Here is a 19,433-nt window from a genome sequence, read left to right as displayed (position 1 = left end):
AAGGAAATGCTTCTCAGCCCAGACTGGGCATCAGAACACATTGTTGAATATGTAGGGCTTGTGGGTTTTGGTTTTGATGTTTCTTTGTTTTGTTTTGGTTTGTTGGTTGGTTTTGTTTTAGACATGGTTATTCTGTACTACAGGCTGGCCAAGAAATTGCTATGTAGCATAGGTTGGGCTCAAACTGATAGCAACCCTCTGTCTCAGCTTCCTGGACGCTGGAGTTGCCTCCACTTATTTCTGATACCCTACTTTGTTCCCATAATTCCTTTATCTTAGAGATATGGACAAGTTAATCTTTTCAAAATGTTTTTGGTGGACCCACTATTCAGTTAGGCTTGCTTGCTCCTGGCCTAAAGACAATTTTTTTTCATATTTCAAAAAATGTGAAAAGGAGCACGTATATTTGGATAAGCCTTTGATCCTAGCTCTGGGGAGCCAGAGGTAAGGGAATCTCTATGAGTACAACACCAGTCTTATATAGAGTGAGTTTCAGGACAATCAGAGCTGCACGGTGAGACACTGTCTCAAAAACAAAACAAGAAAGGAAGAGAGAAAGAGAAGGAAAGAGAGGGAGAGAGGGAGGGAGGCAGGGAGGCAGGGAAGTAGGGAGGGAGGCAGGGAGGCAGGGAGGGAAGAAAGGATTATGCATACTTCTTTAGTTGACCAGAGAAGCAGTGCAGTAGAAATAAGTAGTATAACTGAGTTACATAATTTTTAAATACATCATTGTTTTTGCTTATTTCATCTCTTTCTTTCACTCCTGAGATAAAATCATTTTATTTTATTTTTTTGTTCCTCTGTTTCCTAACCTTCATAAAAACAGATAGTTGACAACCAATTCCTGCATAGAAAGTAGAGGCCAATTTTGTTTGGGGGGGGGTGTTGTTTTTTTTTGGTTTGTTTATTTGAATTGACTAATTAGATTAATGATTTCAAACACCAAACATTTTTACGTTATCTATATAAAACATGAAACACAGTACTGAATAAAAATACTGAAGTTCCTCAATACTTTATTGCATTTCTGATAGTCAGATTAATACTATGATCAACCAAAAATAGACCCATGCAAAGGCATTTTTTGAAACATGGCTGTGTTTGTACTTAAATTAGATACATTTCTATAAAAAAAACAGGATTAGAAACCTGTTTTATAGTCTGTTGCCATTGCTCTTGATTTAATATACCAGAATTTGATGGTTAGATCCTATTGCTGAATATGCCAAATACATTAATCATAGGACATGGGAACATCAAGTTGGCAATGGTGGAGAAGCTATATCCCCCTCTGTTGACTTCCTTTCTGTACCTGGGCATTTATCTGTATTATTATCCTTTGTTTACTTAGTCTTAGAAATGAAGCTACTCTATACTTCTCCCTTTTATTATGTGTTTTTCCAGTCTTGGACCTGTGAAGAATGAGTTATCATAGACCCTGCAAGAAACTGTATCTAACTTCAAAATTAGGTGAAGGATCCTCTATCTTTCCTACTAATCACTCCATAGACATGCAGACTATAACTGACTATGTTGACTTCTTTGTTAACAGATTATTTTTGTACTGTAATTTTTATTGCCTATCAGTTCCTTCAGTTTCATTTAAACACATTAAATTTATTCTCAATTCCTGGAATGTGAATCATGAGATCTTAAGTGTTTACATCCAATATCTACATTGAGAGGGTCTACTGATTATCCCCCAGTGAAGCAAGAATGGGAGTCATGGGAACTTGCTGCTCATGCTGATTCCATGATGGAATAGGAAGGGAAGTTTCTTTCAAGTTAAAGAATAGATCTATGAAGACATTGATAGAAGTTTACTATCTTCTCTATTATACATCTGATGGCAACCATGATGTGGGGAATAATAATGAACTCAAGTCTCTACTATAAGGTGTAGTAGCCTCTTCTATTCACCCTACCCACAGCTCAAGGAGAGAAGTATTAGATTCTATTTATTGAAAAGTATTTCTTATGATAAAATATTTTTCAAAAATATGACATTCCAACTGAATAGATGCTAAATGTTTTCATTGTTAGCCCTCAGCAGCACTGACTGAGCATTAACACTGCAGTTAAATTTGAGAGCCTATCCTAGTTCAAATGTGCTCAAAAAAAGAGTACAGTGTAAGTGATTAATTTTAATATTCTGTTTTATGTGCATCACTGGGGCACATAATCCGTTAACAGATATTATGTCTTATAATTGTTGATCTAAGTTACAAATAGTCACTACACTCATATTTCCTCAATTGACTATTTATTTGGCAAAATATAATTAATTGGCTATTTTTTTTATTTTTTGGTTTTTCGAGACAGGGTTTCCCTGTAGTTTCTAGAGCCTGTCCTGGAACTAGCTCTTGTAGACCAGGCTGGCCTCGAACTCAGAGATCCGCCTGCCTCTGCCTCCAGAGTGCTGGGATTAAAGGCGTGCGCCACCACCGCCCGGCCTTAATTGGCTATTAATTTGATCAATAATTTATAATAATTTTCTTACATTCCCTCTAGGATTTTGTCTTTATTTTTAAAAGGCTTTTATGAATTCCCTAATATCATAAAGTGATTTCATATGTTTTGAGCATTGTCACACCCCTTAATTCCTCCCCTAACACTTCCCAGATCCACAACCATCTCCCTACTGCCCCAATTTTGGGTCATCTTATTTTTTGAATAATCCACTGAGCCCAAATTGTGGTGTCCATATGATTGTAGATATGGAACTGACTGTCCACTGGAGTCCGTATGACATAACTGAATTATCCTCCATCAGAAACGGTCAACTGCAGTAACTTCTGTGCTCCCTTTCTACCTTTTGGCTGGCGTGTTGATTGGCTTGATCATGTGCAGGCATTGTGCCAACAGTCCCAGTCACTGTGAGTTCATGAGGGTGTCCAGTTAAACTCATTCTCATTAAGTTCTGTTGGTCTTTGGGAAATATATGCTTATAAAATAGTATGTTTTCACGTGGCTTTTTCAAAAATCTATTAAATTATGCCTCTTCTTACCCTCTGCTCTTCCCTCCCTTCCTACTCCTCTCCCCACAGAGAACTCCCTCCCCATCATTCACTGGAAAGCACCTCCACCTTTGGCACAACTGAAATAGACTAAACTTCTCTCTTGTGCCTTGTCTATTCCTTTAAAGGATTTCTTCAAAAAATTTATCTGTACACAACTAGATCTCGTATAGTTCTTATGAATGGGGCGTTTTCTGATTCTAGCCATGGCAGTCCTCCTGTGATTTTCACGCGATAATATGGAGTAAAAATCATGACTAGCAAATCATGGCAGTGAACTGTGTCGCACACCCAGCACACTCTCCAGTCATCCAGAACATTAATTTCAGGAGCACAGAGACTTAAAAAAAAAAAAAAGTATGGCAACGTGGCTTGCAAATTCTTTACGGAACCTCATTCCAAATATTTCCATAAATTAGCTAATCTTCATATTTATGGATTTAGCAATTGAAATTTTCATGGGCCTGACTATTGGAGTGTTCAGAAAGCCTTTACTAGGTCTGCGTTCTGTTTGTGTCTTGCTAGTGTCCGTCTGGGTAAACGGACACTCTCCTCTAGACGTGTGTGTCTCACTGATAGCACAATGCTCTTACCTGCCGCAGGTTATCAGCAGCCTGCAGAGTGACGGCACTGAGCTAGAAGGATTGCTCTCTGATGAGCCACTTTACAATGAAAGGCATAGCAAGCCCATGATTTTTGGTCTATCTCCCAGATTATAGAAACTGACTATCTCGTTAGTGATTAAAACACCAGCTGGTAATGTCTTCGAGTCAGTTGACCAGTTTAATTATCATGGAATCTGGCCAGATTCTTTGTCTTTTATCCAGCATGGGGATTTCATTCTCTCCAAACTTACCCTCAAGTAGAAAAAAAAAAAATCAAATGACGCTGCTGAAAAGAGAATATTGTTGCCCACCTCGCTTTTCCAGATGTGGCAAACTGCTCTTTTAGCTCTAGTAATAAGCAAGCAACAAGCTTTGGGATTAGTGCCCCAGTGGCATCGGTAGTTCATTTACATTACACCTAGAGGAACTAGAAAAAGAGGTCCTTACTCTAAAACCATGCTGAAAGCTTTCACTCGCTTCTACATACTAAGTAAAACAGAATGCAGATGGAAGACAATGACTTTATCTTTCTAGATTTAGGAGTTCATTTGGATAACTGTTTGGCTTTGCGATTTCTCTATTTACTTATTTTTTAATATTTCCTAAGACATTGTTTAGGGTCTGGCTCAGAATCCATGGTTCACTATGGGCATAGAAAAGATTTTAAGAGAAGTGTATTAAGAAATGGAGATACAATAGGCAAGCATGCATTTTTTTAAATATCAAATTAAGCTAATTGAAAATGTCTTAACACAATCCTGGTTCTATGCAAACTGAAGCAGAGTTCAAGGCCACATTCAGAACTGTCAAAGAATTCACTTTATTAACTGAACAAGTAATTTGGACAGGCACTTCACCAAGAAGACTCTCCAGATGCCCTTGAGGGAAGATGCTCATTATCTTAGCTTCCACTAGTGTTCAGAGATTTTCTAATTAAATACAAATATAATAGTTACATACCCAGCATGATGGCTAGCATTTGTGTGTACACTTAGAAAAACTGTCTGACCAATTCTACCTACTATAAATAAATATATGTGCCCCCAAAGAGATTTCCAAGACGTTTACAACCATGTATATACTAAGATTTCAAAAAAACTTTAAATATTCATTTATTGTATAGTAAGTACATTTTAGAATCAAACTCAGATTTTTATATAAATATTATAGAAGAGTATATAATGATAAAAAACACAGGGTGACATTGCAAATACATTGTTATACAAGCTAAGAAGTTGTAACGAGTGCCAAAGAATGCACACAGTGAATGGCTGTTTTGTGGAACACAGTTTTACAGTGGTCTGAAGAAGGACGCTTAAAAGAAATCCCACACTAGCTTAGAATTGAGAATAATAGAGAGTTATTTATTTCAGTGTAGACTCGCAAATCACAACCCTCTGCTGGAACAGAGAACAGCAACCAAATCCTGCAGCCGGGAGAAGAGGCAAGACACGTCCTTTACATCTGCATAAATAGTAGAAGAGGCCACGGGAACTTAAAGGCTACTGGCGGTAGGAATTCCTACAGCAGTGGTCATGCATGGGGAGGGTCATATCTATGCCAGCAAAATGTACGTTCCTGGCCAATGCACTCATCCGTGAAATGGCTTGTGTTCAAATCTAAACAATGAGGCTATGTACTTTTCTTCTGTGTTTTTATTATGTTTCAACGTTTTAACGATTACTTTGCAAGAGTTTTCCAATTTCTAGGAGACACTTTGTTTTGAGCAAAATCCTTTTAATCCTTCCTTATTCCAGTAGGCAGTGAAGAGCAAAACCCAGAAGATCTTTAGGTTCTAAAAACAGAGACAGCAATAAGCAGTGTCACAAATGGGCTCATCTTCCCATAGGGACGCATAGAAAGACTACACTGCACTACCTCTGGGTGAAAAACTTGGGTTTGCATTGCCTAAATTATAGTTAGGCATCTTATACCCTTATCTTCTTTTTTTTGAAATGTATGTTTAGAAGAGAGAGAGAGGAGAGAAAGAGAGAGAAAGAGAGAGAGAGAGAGAGAGAGAGAGAGAGAGAATTTGAATTTGTGTGCATATGAAGCCAAGGCAAAATTGAGGTGTCACATTTCAGATGTTATCCATCTTGTTTTCTTGTGAAAGGCTCTGATAGTTGAAGCTCATCGATTCATTCAGCTTGCCCGGCTAGCAAACTACTGGGATCTATCTCCCTGTCTCCCTTTCCCCAGACGTAAAATTATGGACCATGGTCAGCCTTTTAACCTGGGTTCTTGGGTTAACATGCATTTAAGTGCCCAAGATTGCTTCCAAGCACTGTGCCGTCTCCCTGGGCCTCCTACCTTCTTTCAAATAAATTGAATGGGTATTTGTATCCTCCAGGACTTATTTTCAACCTTCCTCTCTAAAATATCTCAATTACAACTGCTGTCTCCCAACTCCAATTGTCCCATTATTTGTCTCTTAATTGATCTTCATTATCTTATGTGTGTACTGCTACACTAGTTATGTTTCTATAAAAGAGGCTATTATTCTCTAAAATGGCTTACTGTAAGAACTGAAACCTTCTAGTGTCTAGGAAATATTCAACACATTTTAATTTTCAATCTTTTGGGGGTACCTCCTGCTTTATTGAAAAATAGTTTCTTGTCTCATATAATATATCCTGATTACAGTTTCCTCTCCCTATAGTCCTTGAGTTCTTCCCTACCTCCCTTCCTATACAGTTCCTCTTCTTTTCTGTCTCTCATTAGAAGAGAACAGGTTTTTAAAACATAAAAACACAACATAACATTATAAAATATAATAAGAGAAAAACAAAACAATCACATCTAAGATGGACCAAAACAACAGAAGGAATAGGACCCCAAAAGAAAGCTCAATAATCAGCATCCAACTTGTTCACACACCTAGGAGTCCCATAAAAATACTAAGCAGTATTAAACTGAAAGCCATAATATATACATAGAGACCTAATGCAGACCCCTGAAAGCTCTGTGCTTGCTGATTCTGTCTTTGTAAGTTCATATGAGCTTTTCTCAGTTGATCTGGTGAGCCTTGTTCTCCTGATGTCCCTCATCTCCTCTGTCTCTTATAATCTCCCTTCTTGCCCTTCCACTGGGTCTGAGTTCTGAAAGAAGAGATTTGGGAATTTGATGGAAACATCACATTTAGGGCTGAGTCTTCCCAGATCTGTCTCTATATGTGTAATGTCTGGCTATCAGTCTCAGTATTTATTCTCATCTGCTACAGCAGGAAACGTCCCTGATGATGGCTGAATAAAGCCCTGATCTATGAATATAGCAGAATATCATTAGGAAAAATTTTTATCGCTACATTGTGGTTTTGTTTGTTGGATTGTTTATTTCCAGTAATATTTGATTTTACCCTAGCTATCTGGGCTATCCAGTATCCGATACTTGATCACCCAAGCAGTGCTGGGTATGGGTTCCATCTCCTGCCGTGGGCCTTAAGACCAATCAGACATTGGTTGGTTACTCCCACAAGCTTTGTACCACTATTGCGCTAGCATCTTGCAGTCAGGACAGCATTGCTGAAGAATGACTTTGTGTCTGGGTTAGTGTTTAGATTTCTCTTTTGGTACCCTGTAGAATATCTTCCCATACCAAAGACACTGGGACAAAGTGGTGAAGGCTCTATGTAGGCACCATCTCAGACTCTCCATGTTCAGTGAGTTATGGAGTTGTTTCCAGCAATGGGGCCTTGCTGTGAGTTTGTCGAGAACAACCTAATATCTTAGTAATAGCTTAGATTGTTTCCAATGGACCCCTCTGGCCAACTCTCCCTTCATTATCTCCTTTGACTCATCTCTTCTCCCCATCCACATGATCCTCCTGTCCCTACCCCTCACCCCTAGTCCACCCATAAATTCTATCTTATTTATTTAACAACCTCATTTGATTGTTTATCAAACCATTATTTATCGGCACCTTTTAAAAACTGCTATTTTCTTTTCAGATATTACCCATTATCTTATCTAGTGTTATAAAACATGTAAAAACTTACTATTGTCCTCATTTTAGGAATAAGTGATACACAAAAGAAATAAGTGTGTGTAGTTCCAGACATGAACTGTTTCTCGTTTTTCCTTTATTTATTAATGGTGTGTGTGTGTGTGTGTGTGTGTGTGTGGTATGGGGGGGGTGTGAAGGTGTTTCTGTGGAGGCCAGAAGTAGTTATTGGTTGGCTTGAATCTGGAGTTACAGGCAGTTGAGAAATGTGTAGTATGGGTGCTAGGAAACAAATTTGAGCCCCTTGCAAGAGGAGTAACAACCAAGCAGTCTCTTTAGCTTTTGGACCAAAATTCTTGAGCCTACCATATATTGGCTCTGTTTAGTTTTTTAATCCTAGAACAGCAAGGCAGGAAGTTGCAGCCAGGCAAGGTGCTGCAAACATTCTGAGCCTTCTCTTTCAGAGTGTTGCACTTATTTTGATCTTTTCCAGTTTTCTTTCCTTCAGAAATGACAGGATATAAAGTCTCCTCTGAGTGAATATGGAGTTTAAATTTCTTCACGAAGCCATTTGTTGTACGTTGTCAAAATAGCTGTTTTCTTTTTAATCATGTTCAGCTGTTTACCATGAATTATTTTATTTTCAGTGTCTCAATTTGAGGATTCCATTATACAAATAGAAAAAAATAAAGATCTACAAATTGTGGGGGCATCACCGAGGCGAGAGTTTTGATGCATCACTTTGCTTTCTTAGGGGGAAACAGAATTGAGACATTTAGAGTCCAGAGAAATTGCTGCCATGTTCTGCCATAGAGGTTCTTTAGATTAAAATTAGGGGCGCTGTGCACTATCAGAAACGCAGGCACAGACAGGAAGCAATAAGAATCTTAGTCACTGATCCTGCTGACGTCATTGTACTTACTAAAATCTGCTTGAGTCTTCTTAGCTGCCAAATTTTTAATACATTAATGAAGCACATTGTGATTCAAAAACAGCCATCAGAGTGCAGTGTCTAACCACGGCTTCTGGTCAAAACATAGGCACACAAATAGAAAATTATCTAAATCGCTTGTGATCTCAGGCATCCATAATTACTGATGACAATCCTGTTGTCCTCATCTCTATTTCCTAAACAAATTAAATATTTTATTATTTGAAGCAGGAAAAAATGGATGCCTGGATGTCATAGTTGGCACCTGTGTTTACATAACTGATAAAATGTGTCTATAAAATAAAAACTTGCTCAACTTGTTGCACTTTACAGACATTTTGTACTTAATGCTAAATCAATTCCTTGGAAATCTGAATTAATAGTGAATACCACAACAGTATATGACAACAAGAATTTCTTACTGTCATAGTAAAGTAAGAAATTTTTCTTACTTTATTATTTTTCTACTTCAACTGCATCTGAGTATTTAACAAGGATTTTATTTAATTAGTGAGATAGCAGAAACTTTCCATTTTTGTCAACATTTGAGTTTATTTCTATAACAACTTTATGCATTTTCTTAATTTTATCTGTTGTGCCATTCATGTTTTCATTGATTTGTAATATTAGGAATATATTAATCTTTCTCTTTATATATGTAACCATTTGATAAATACTTTAGTTCCTTTTTCTATTTGCTTTTTTGTTTTTACATTTTTGACATATAGAAGCTTTGAGTAATTGAGGGCTTAAGGCTGCTTGTATCCTCTCGAATAGACATGGTTTTCAATACTATGCCTAGAAAAGCCTCACATATCACTTAATAAATGTGCATCCTACTTCTATTTTATGATTTTGCTTTTACTTTAAATTTTTATCTTGGTGAAATTTAATTTTGGTATTAGTTGTGAGGTAAGGACCAAAAACTAATGTGGGATGTCCTTCTGTATATGTGTTGGTTTTATTGGCTAATGAATAGAGCTGTTTCAGCCAGTAGTTTACCAGAGTAAAGCCAGGCTGGAAATCCAAACAGAGGTAAAGAGAAAGAGCAGCTGGAATCAAGGAGATGCCATGTTGCCACCGAAGGAGAAAAATGACAAGACATTGCCAGTGAGCTACAGCCTCATGGCAATACATAGAATAATAGAAATGGGTTAATTTAAGGTGTAAGAGCTAGCTAGGCATATGCCTGAGCCATTGGCCAAACAGTATTGTAATTAATATAGTTTCTGTATGATTATTATGGTCTGGGTGGCTGGGAAACAAAAACGCAGTCTCTGTCTAAAAAAAATTTAGTTTGGTAATAATTTTCCATTTATTCTAGTAATATTTGTTAATTTAGCAGCATTTTGCCCAGAAAAAGTTAATATTCTAATTTTAGCATATTCTTTGATGTTACCAGATCTCCTTTTGCAACTTTATTTTTATTAATCAATCCAATCTGCCATCTTATACTGACAATACTACTTTGGATTACTGTTAGGCTTCAGTAAAATTACATTTTATAAATGTTACTATAACAAGCTTTATAGTTTTATTATAACTACCATAAAAATGTTGGCAGGATTTTTACAAAAACACATAAAGAATTTTAATTATTGTTATTTCATTACTATTAATGTTATAATGTCCTGGGTAATAAGAACTCTAGCAATTGAAGTTGGGTCCATTCCAAATTATTCTACAGTTCTTCCAGGTTCATTTTTGATATTAACCTTATCTTTACTACATCACTTTTCATCATTTTCTCAGGCTCTGCTGGCGAATTTGTTTACTTAAAACTTGTTTTTTTTGTGTTGTATTTTCATCTACAAAACACTCTCTATCCTGTTCTGACGTTACAGGAAAGTACACACCAAAGTTTTCAGCAGATACTCAATGAATTTATGGCCACAAAGATAAAGGCAGTGTGGGCTGGAACTGTGCAAAGCATAGGGAGGAGAAACTCTAATCAGGTCATAGTCTATGGGAAAAGCATTGATTTTCAATAAATAAAAAGATCAAAATGTTTGCCTCATTCCTCATATCATGATGAGACTGACAAAATTTCATTCATTCATTCATTCATTCATTCATATTTTTCATAAATCGTATTAAACTCCCTAATTGTCAGACAGTATGGTTAGCTCTAGATATGTCCGTGAGAAAAACAAACAAAAAATCTTTCCCCCTTAGACTCTATATTCTTGCAGAAAGAAATAAACAATTAAGCTTAAAATGAGAACGAGTTAAATATTACAAAGCACAGTGGGGAACTGACATGTGGATGGGGTATATATGTAAGAAGGTGGACATTTGAGACAGATTGGCTGGAGTTTCATTGTGACCAAAATATGCAATAAGGAGTTACTATCATAAAGCATTATTGGGGAGCATGCTGCCAAGGAGGTAGTATAGCTGAATATAAGTAAGGTAAGGAGAAGAAATGGTGGGCAGTGAGGAAACCTTAGTTCCTTGTCTACCTTAAAGAAACGTCTCAAGATATATATAGAGAGAGACTTACTTTATTGAGCCCGTGTACTTTCTGGCTCATTATAGATGCTATATTGGGAGTAAGGAGAGAAGAAAGCATGCTTTGGCCAGGATGAAGTCTGCTTCAGTGAGCCATATATATATATATATATATATATATATATATATATATATATATATATATGGCATAGCAAGAGACAATCAGATTAATTTGATTAATTTTTTATGGAGAGGTCTAACAATGGGTCAGCTATAGTTTTTCAGCAACAGAGATGAATTACTAATAGAAATATTAGTGACAAGTTTCTGGCCTGAGCTATAAGGAAGTTTAAGGGAGGAACAGGTTAGAAGGGGAAGGAACATTAACAGAAAGTGTAGATAACAAAGCAGTTGAGTATGTGTGACTAGTATTCAGTTTGAGATGAAGATATCAATTCGGAGTCTTTCTGTATCCTTGTAACAGTTAAATCTGTAAGGCCAATGCCATTACAGACCCCTGCCCTTGCAGTTAGTGAGTTTCAAATGCATTCAAGCACATGGCCTCTGATGTAAAAGAAACTTTCTTATCCATTGCCTTTCAGACAAGTATTCCAGAAGATGCTCGTTGGGATAGGAGGAAAGAGCAGCATACACGTGTCTGCCTCCTCTCTATTGTGGTTTGGGGGTGACAAAAAGCTACTAAGTGTGTAATGGAAGACCCAAGGAGTTTAACAGACCTGGTAATTTTCTGCAATCATAGTTCTCAATTGCTTAATCTTTCAATCTCTTTCCATTCAGTAAGTTCTATGGGCTGGTTATCAAAGCCAGAGACATTGTAAAGTGCTAGATTGGAGGTGTAGAATCCTTTCTATGAATTTCTGCCTCAAACAAGCAGGCCCTTTGTTCTGTGTCCTTTAGCCCTCTTTAACTATCCTCATCTTGTTCTTCATTTCTACCCTGGTTTCTAACTCTATATAGGGTGCAGCTACAGTGAAAAGGTTTAGTTAGTGTCCACCTAGAAAAGATACTTGCACTGCATAGGAAAAGAGCTAATAACTTCCTGTTAATATAGCAGATATGGCAAATTAGGAGATATCCAAAGCAACAGAAGTATAAAAAGAAAAAGATGGTTAATGTTAAACCTAGTAAGAAAAATGAAAAATAAAAGTAATCACTTTCTTTTCCATACATATTTTTATTATGCATATAAATACTTCAGTCCATACCTGCAAATATCAAATGCGCATGGTGTATATTACATAAGCCTCTTCCCTTTCTTTATACGTGTGTTCTTTAGGTTTCCTCTTGTTTCTATTACAACATCAGTACTCTTGTCTAAATACTCTTGTACTTAGTATTTTTTTATTGAAGAAATAATCATGGGTTGCATGTTATGGATAGTTCTGGCATTCAAATTGTTTATACAAAACTTATGCTAATTTATATCTTGCGCTTCAGTTGCATACCCAACATATGTGGGCTGCTAAGAGGTAAAGCAGAATATAGAGGATGCATGTCAAAATTATGCCTATAGACTTATGTGATTTGGTATGTATTATAAAAAATTGTCTAACAAGAAGAATATCTACCAGAGTATTTTCTGGACTTTCTAAAATTAGAAGGACATGTAATTATTTATGGTTTATGTATTTATTCAATACAGATATGTAAAACTCAGGACAGAGAAAATTAGAGGTCATCATTCATCCTTCAGAACCCTATTTTTACATTAGTGTGACATAGAATTTGCTTCCATGCAAGAAGCACAAATTTGTTTTGATGAGAGTAGACCCTCTAGCATGAGAGGTGTTTGACTCACACAATGCTTAAGAAAGCATGGATAGTGAATATACAGATAACAGAATTCAGGTTGGGGAGTAAGATCCGTTCAAAGAAGTGGGACTGGGCATAATGTTGGGAAAACCCAGCAAGCCATGATAGTGATGGTATTGAATATGGTCATTGCTAGGGATAAAATATCTCTATGGAGATTATAGGGAGAAATGGTACATTAATGAGTCATTTTAGCTGACTGCTGCAGTCACACCCCACATCATATGTTAATCACCTGTGTTGAGCAATTAAATATTTCAGAATAAAACCAATTAGAGTGATGATGGTCTGTTAGATCATAAGCATGTAAAGCCTTCAGATTGTACAACACTATTGAAAATATTGTTTGTTTTTATTGTACACAATTATGGATGGGGTAACTTTTACAAAATATCATCCTTTGGTCTATTTTACAAAAAAGTATGGACTGGAGGGAGAATATTTGAGTTCCTAATTCTAAATACAACAGAAACCCTAGCAAGGCCAGAGTCTTCACTGAGTGTTCTGATAATGCAGAAACCCTCGCAATGCCAGCGTCTTCACTGAGGACTCTATACCACAGAAACCCTAGCAATGTTAGTGTCTTTACTTAGGAATCTTATATCATGAAAACCCTAGCAGTATGCCAGTGTCTTCACTGAGGATTCTATGCCACAAAATCCTAGCAATCCCAAAATCTTCAATAAAGGCTCCATACCAGGAAAATCCTAGCAATGCCAGTGTCTTCACAGAGTGCTCTATACCATGGAAATCCTAGCAATGCCAGTGTCTTCACTTAGGGATCTTATACCAGAGAAACCCTAGCAATGCCAGAATCTTCACAGAGGGCCCCATGGCAGGGACTAGGGGAAAACTTAAATAATGCAGTTTAGAAAAATAATTTACAACATCAGTTCCACTGAAATGTGACTAGGACACAATTTAATGCTTGTGTGATTTAGTATATAAACTTTTATACTCTTATATAATACAAATTAGAGTTGTTTTTCTGTTTATATTTCAAAGCCCCAAGTGTGAGATAGATTTAAATGACTGTTTTGTCTCCTCCTTTGTCGGTATTTACATGTAATGATTTTTTCTCACTCATTGCCGTAAGATTCGGGCTTTTCAATTCTTCCAACTTCCTTCTTACCTTTAATACTGCTAGTTCATAAGAAGAAGGAAGCAGTCCTCTGTGTCTTCTTGGAAGATATAATTGGGCATGACTCCCTCGTCTCCTCCTTCAGCTCCTAATGGTTAATTAGTTTGTGCACTTGCAGTTTGGTCTTCTGAGGAGAGAAAATGAATGTCTTCCTGTTAGCCTAGAAGAACATGGATATATTTCTGATGTTTTTATTTTACTTAGACTGCAGGGGAAGACGATATGAGAACAACATCAGCCCAGGGACAGATAATGGCAATTTTCTTTGAGCATGACAGTTAGAAGAGGAAGCACCCGAGGTGTGAGGTGTCTTATTGAACATATTTGCTGACTCTCCCACTGAACTGAATGTAGATGCCTTTCCACACACTTGTCAGTTTGCTTGAACAGGAATGACAGTGAGTTTTACTCTGGAGAATGTTAGTGTTGGAGTCATTTCTCAGTTCTAAACATGGTTCTGCCACTTGTTTAAAAATTGTTTCTCACGTTAACATTAAGTGTGGCATTTGTACCAGCTGAAGAATAGTTGCATTAGAGTACGTTACATGTAAGATGGTATCTGCCATAGTAAATATTCAATCCATTGTAGACTGTTTTTGTTATTGAGATCAGCATAGTTTCTCTGCCCTTACATATAAAATAAGCAAAGAATATTGTGGAATATGTTAATTCACTTAAATACTAAAATAAATGTTAGTATGGCCATAGCAGGACCCATGGGTGGCTGGATAATTGAGAAGGGACCTATATCATGTGTTTTCACATGATTGTCATGGATAAGACTTCAGTGAAGTAACAATTGCATAGGTTGCTGAATTGTGTGAACTAGTAGCATGATATAAAATTGACCTTGAAACACAGTTTCAAGTTCACGCAATTCTTTCTGTTAAAGATAAGAAGAGCACCAGGGGATTCACAACATATTCGGTGGCCACACTTAGTGAGTAATTGAATAACCCACCAGATTTAAGTACCAGTCTTCCATACTAGCATCGACCGTGGCTACCAATATACTCATCATTGCATGTTAATAGGTCATTTCATAATATTCGAGCTCTCTAATACACCATTGTGGTAGCTGCCTTTCAGGGACACAGTGGATAAATCGGGATGAGTCAGGGTGGCTCTGGTTCTGTCTTAGACAAAACAGGGAGTTGTAGGATTTCCATATTCTGCCTGCCACCTATCTTCCTTTAGCTCGCTCCAGTTTGCCTAACCATCACAAAGACTGCCTTGATCATGAGTGGAATCAGAAAAATTGAAACAGGAGTTTATTATATGTTTTCATTAAGAAAAAAACACAATGGAAATCTAGGTTATAATTCTCTATTATTTTTTTATTTTTAAAATAATCTTATTTTACATACCGATCTCAGTTCCCTCTCCCTCCCATCCTCTCACTCTTCCCACTTTCTCCCCAACCCCATCCACTCCTCAGAGAGGGTGAGGCCTCTCATGAGTAGTCAACAAAGTCTGTCACATCACTTGAGGCAGGCCCAAGGTCCTCCTCCCTTATAGGGGCTGAGCAGGGTATCCCTTCATAGGGAATTGGCTCCAAAGAGCCAATAATGCACTAGGGATAAATACTGAATCCACTGCTAGTGACCCAACAAACTGCCCATGCCACACAACTGTCACCTGCATGGGACTGGCAGTTGGGGAAAAAGCTTAAGACCAAACTAGGTTGTAATTTTTAGACATCTGTTTAAGGTCACTCTATCAGCTCCTTGGTCAAGCATATAAGATGAAATCTCAGTGATGCCATCTCTGAATACAATAAATAACTTTGCATCTCCCACAATAGCAAGAAATTTCAAAACTATTATAAAAAACGGATATATCATTGGAATTCTTGGTATATAAAGAGGAAATAGTACTGAGAGATAAAAAGCATCAGTTGGCCTACTAAGAAATCTTGTAAAAATTAAAAGAGTGGAAATGTATTCTTGTGTTTAGCACCGCGTCTAAGGAGAACTTAAGCATTGGTATTCAGTTAGTCTGCATGTTTCTAGAACCTAGTTCAAAGTATAGATTTCCCAAGGATTTGTTGAACTCCTTGGGTTTAAACTCACAGATGAAATTATTTGTGCCATTATTAAAGCAAAAGCAAAATCCATAACCCAGCTAGTTAATTAGACAAGGCAAGCCACCCATATGTTCAGAAATTTGGATTTGATTTTCTATGGGATATATATCACATTATATATGGAATATATGTTTTAATGTCTTGAGGAATTTTTTAAATCTATTAGCTCATAAACACCAAGCAACTACTTGAGCAGCACAAACACTAGTCTGAATCAGTTCAGATACTATGTGTTATTCTTAATGTAGGTTTTTGTCTCTACAAAGAAATCCTCGTAAAATGGAAATGGGGGAAAACATCCTTCTCTAATCCTGTAAAGAGATATTTAGAAAATGTTCATATCACAGACTTCAATATATTGTTGAAACACAAGAGTAAACTAGTTTTCTTTAGCACATTCACAGGTCAGTATTAATATATTAGGTATAAGACTTCCTTTATTAGATACAGATGTGTGTTACATATATAGTAGGTCTTTTGCAGTTATACCTGAAATGACTTCAATTATTGCCTTGAAAACATTATACTTAACACTTAACAGGTGAACTTGATTATAAAGAAGACTTAACTGGCATGCGATAGAAAGGGATGTGCACTTCCTTCTTCTTACTAGTTTTCAAAAAGGAATCCAGAGTGGTATCGCAGAATTATAGGCTTCCAGATCTTAAAGAAGCGTTATAGAGAGGAGACTAGCCAAACAAGGCTCCGCAAAGTGCCTGAAACTTCTCGGGTCTTGGCTTGCTCACCATGAGATAATAATAGATTTGGGTCCTCTGTTCAGACCTCTCTGCACTTACTTTAGTATTACAGCTAGCTACAGAAGAAGCCGTGCTCTGTGATTCGGAAATTACCATAACTAATATTTTATGAAGGAACAGTATTTCATTTCTTTTCCTTGTGGTTTGCCTGGCTTTTAGGATGTGCATCATAACTCATCATAATTGAAGATAAAACAACCTAGAAAGTAACACATAATGAGATTTCTCTTTATGAAGATAACAAACCCCAAGCCAGATACATCCTGTTTCTTGTTTTAGTTTCCGTTATCAGCTTCCTTACAGATTAGACTCCACGTGGCTTAGGTGTCAAAAAGAGGCAAGTTTTCATTAGTCATGCATTGCAGAAAGCAGTGATTTTTGTTGTCTGTTCTACCCACATATCATGAGAATATCCTCAACTGAAATATTTGTATTGTATGTCACCAAACTCTGTGTCAGCTTGTGATAAAACATTTCATTTTTTATCTTATACATAACATTAGATAAACATGAATTAAACTCAGTTCCTTTCTCAGTATATCCTCCTTACTGCCAAAACTATTTTTGTTAAAACATTGAATAATTTGGATACATTACCAACTATGTACTGTGTGTTCTTTTCCCATTTCTCAATGGTTATTTTCATAGGAAAGTTAGGTATCTCCTGAGTATTAAGTATTTCAGTATTAATCACTAATTATAGTGATGGAGGAAAATGGAAGCAAAGATGAGACATTTATCTTCATTGTTTTCTGCTCTTTAGACAAGTGTATCTTTCATGCAGAGCATGTCTTTGTAAGCATTTGATATTGCGCATTACAAAGCTATTTTTGTGTCATTTGATGAACTACTATTTTTCTGTCATGAATCTAGAAAGCCAGTTCAGGATAGCAGAAAATACCTAAGTATTCTTCAAATACAATCAAGGGAGAAATAATAGGGAAAACCTTCAGTAGAAACTTAAGAAATAATCATGGTGGCATCTGCCAAGCATCAACCCTCTATGACTGAAGCCATGGAATCCTCCAGAGAGGTCAACAACCAAGGATAATGTGAATATTCCAAGGCTTTGGTAGTCTTTTCCTACATTGAGCTCCTATTATTTTTTATTTTATGAAGGTAAATTCATATACTAAAGGATTGAATAATGCAAAGCACAATCCATGGCATATAATCCACTCACAGGTTTGTGTCAATGTCACCACAATCACTTTGAGACCTCTTTTACCCTCTCATGAAAGAGACCTATTCCATTTTGTTATCCTCCTCCAACATTGCCCCCTTTCTATGCAAATGCTAATCTACAGACACACGCGCTGGTCATTTCACCACACAGAGTCAGTTTCTATGCAAGTGCTAATCTACAGACACATGCGCTGGTCATTTCACCACACAGAGTCAGTTTCTATGCAAGTGCTAATCTACAGACACACGTGCTGGTCATTTCACCACACAGAGTCCGAGAATATGTGTGCTTTTTTTTATGCCAGCACTTTAACTTGGCATAGTATTTATAAAGTTTATCAAAGAAATTAGACTAGAATTCACTTTTATACCCAACTGACTTGCCTTGTTGTCAGGTTTTGTTATTTAACCTCCTCAGTGGTCAATTACATCTTCGTTCATGTCTGATGTTTTAGGTCATAGGGAGATCCTAATATCTCCTTGCTTCAGTTACAGACATTGCATTTCTCATTCCCTAAACATCTCATCTTCTTAAAGATAAGTCTATTTAGTTTTTGGAGAATCACACGTCATGCTTCATCATATTATTTTCCCTACCCTCATGCCTCTCAGACACTCCCTTGCATCTCTACCCACCCAACTTCATATTCTTTTTCTCTCTTAAAAAAAGCTAAAACAAAACCAAAAGTAACCCCCCCCCCCAATGGAGTCCGATTTGTGTAAAAAGAAAAATAAAGTAATCAACAAGGTCATCCAGCTGTGGATTGTGAGCCACAGTAGCCACCTGTCTGCAAGATATGTCCACCGGTTCAGTAATGGCTTAGATTTTAGGGAGTGACCCACCACTGTAGAGTGGAATTTAAAGGCCACTCCATATTTTAGTTTTTAAAACAAATTACTCTCTTCATATATGCTTCAGCTAAATCTTCTTTAATATCTTTATTGCTTGCTTCTATATTTCTAGTAAACCAGCTTTCTACTGTGGAGACTGTAATGCCATTATTGATCATTTTCTAAATCCAGGCACCATAGTAAGTGTTCTATTTGCATTTCCCTAACCCCAACAAACAAGCATATGTAATAAATAGCAGTATCACAGGTGAAGGAACAGGGTTCAAAGACTCCAGTAACTACTAGGGTAATTTGCCCAAAGTTAGTAAAAGACAAAGTAGAAACAGAATGAAAAATACGAGAGTTTGCTCCTAGTGCTGTGATAAACACCTTGACCAAAACCAACTACAGAAGGAAAGAGTTTATTTCCATTTATAGGTTACAGTTCATCTTCAAGTAAAGTCAAGGCAAGAAATGAAAAGGAGACATAGAGGAACACTGCTTCCCAGCTTAGGTCCTGGGCTCAGAGTCAAGCTACCTCTGTTACATAGTTCAGGCTTGCCTGCCAAGGGATGGAACCACCCACCATGGACTAGATCCTCCTACATCAATTAGCAATCAAGAAAATACCCCACAAACATCCCCAGGTGCCAATT

The sequence above is a fragment of the Arvicola amphibius genome, chromosome 7 (genome assembly GCF_903992535.2).
Source record: "Arvicola amphibius chromosome 7, mArvAmp1.2, whole genome shotgun sequence".
Taxonomy (NCBI): Eukaryota; Metazoa; Chordata; class Mammalia; order Rodentia; family Cricetidae; genus Arvicola; species Arvicola amphibius.
Note: the sequence above shows the minus strand (reverse complement) of the source record.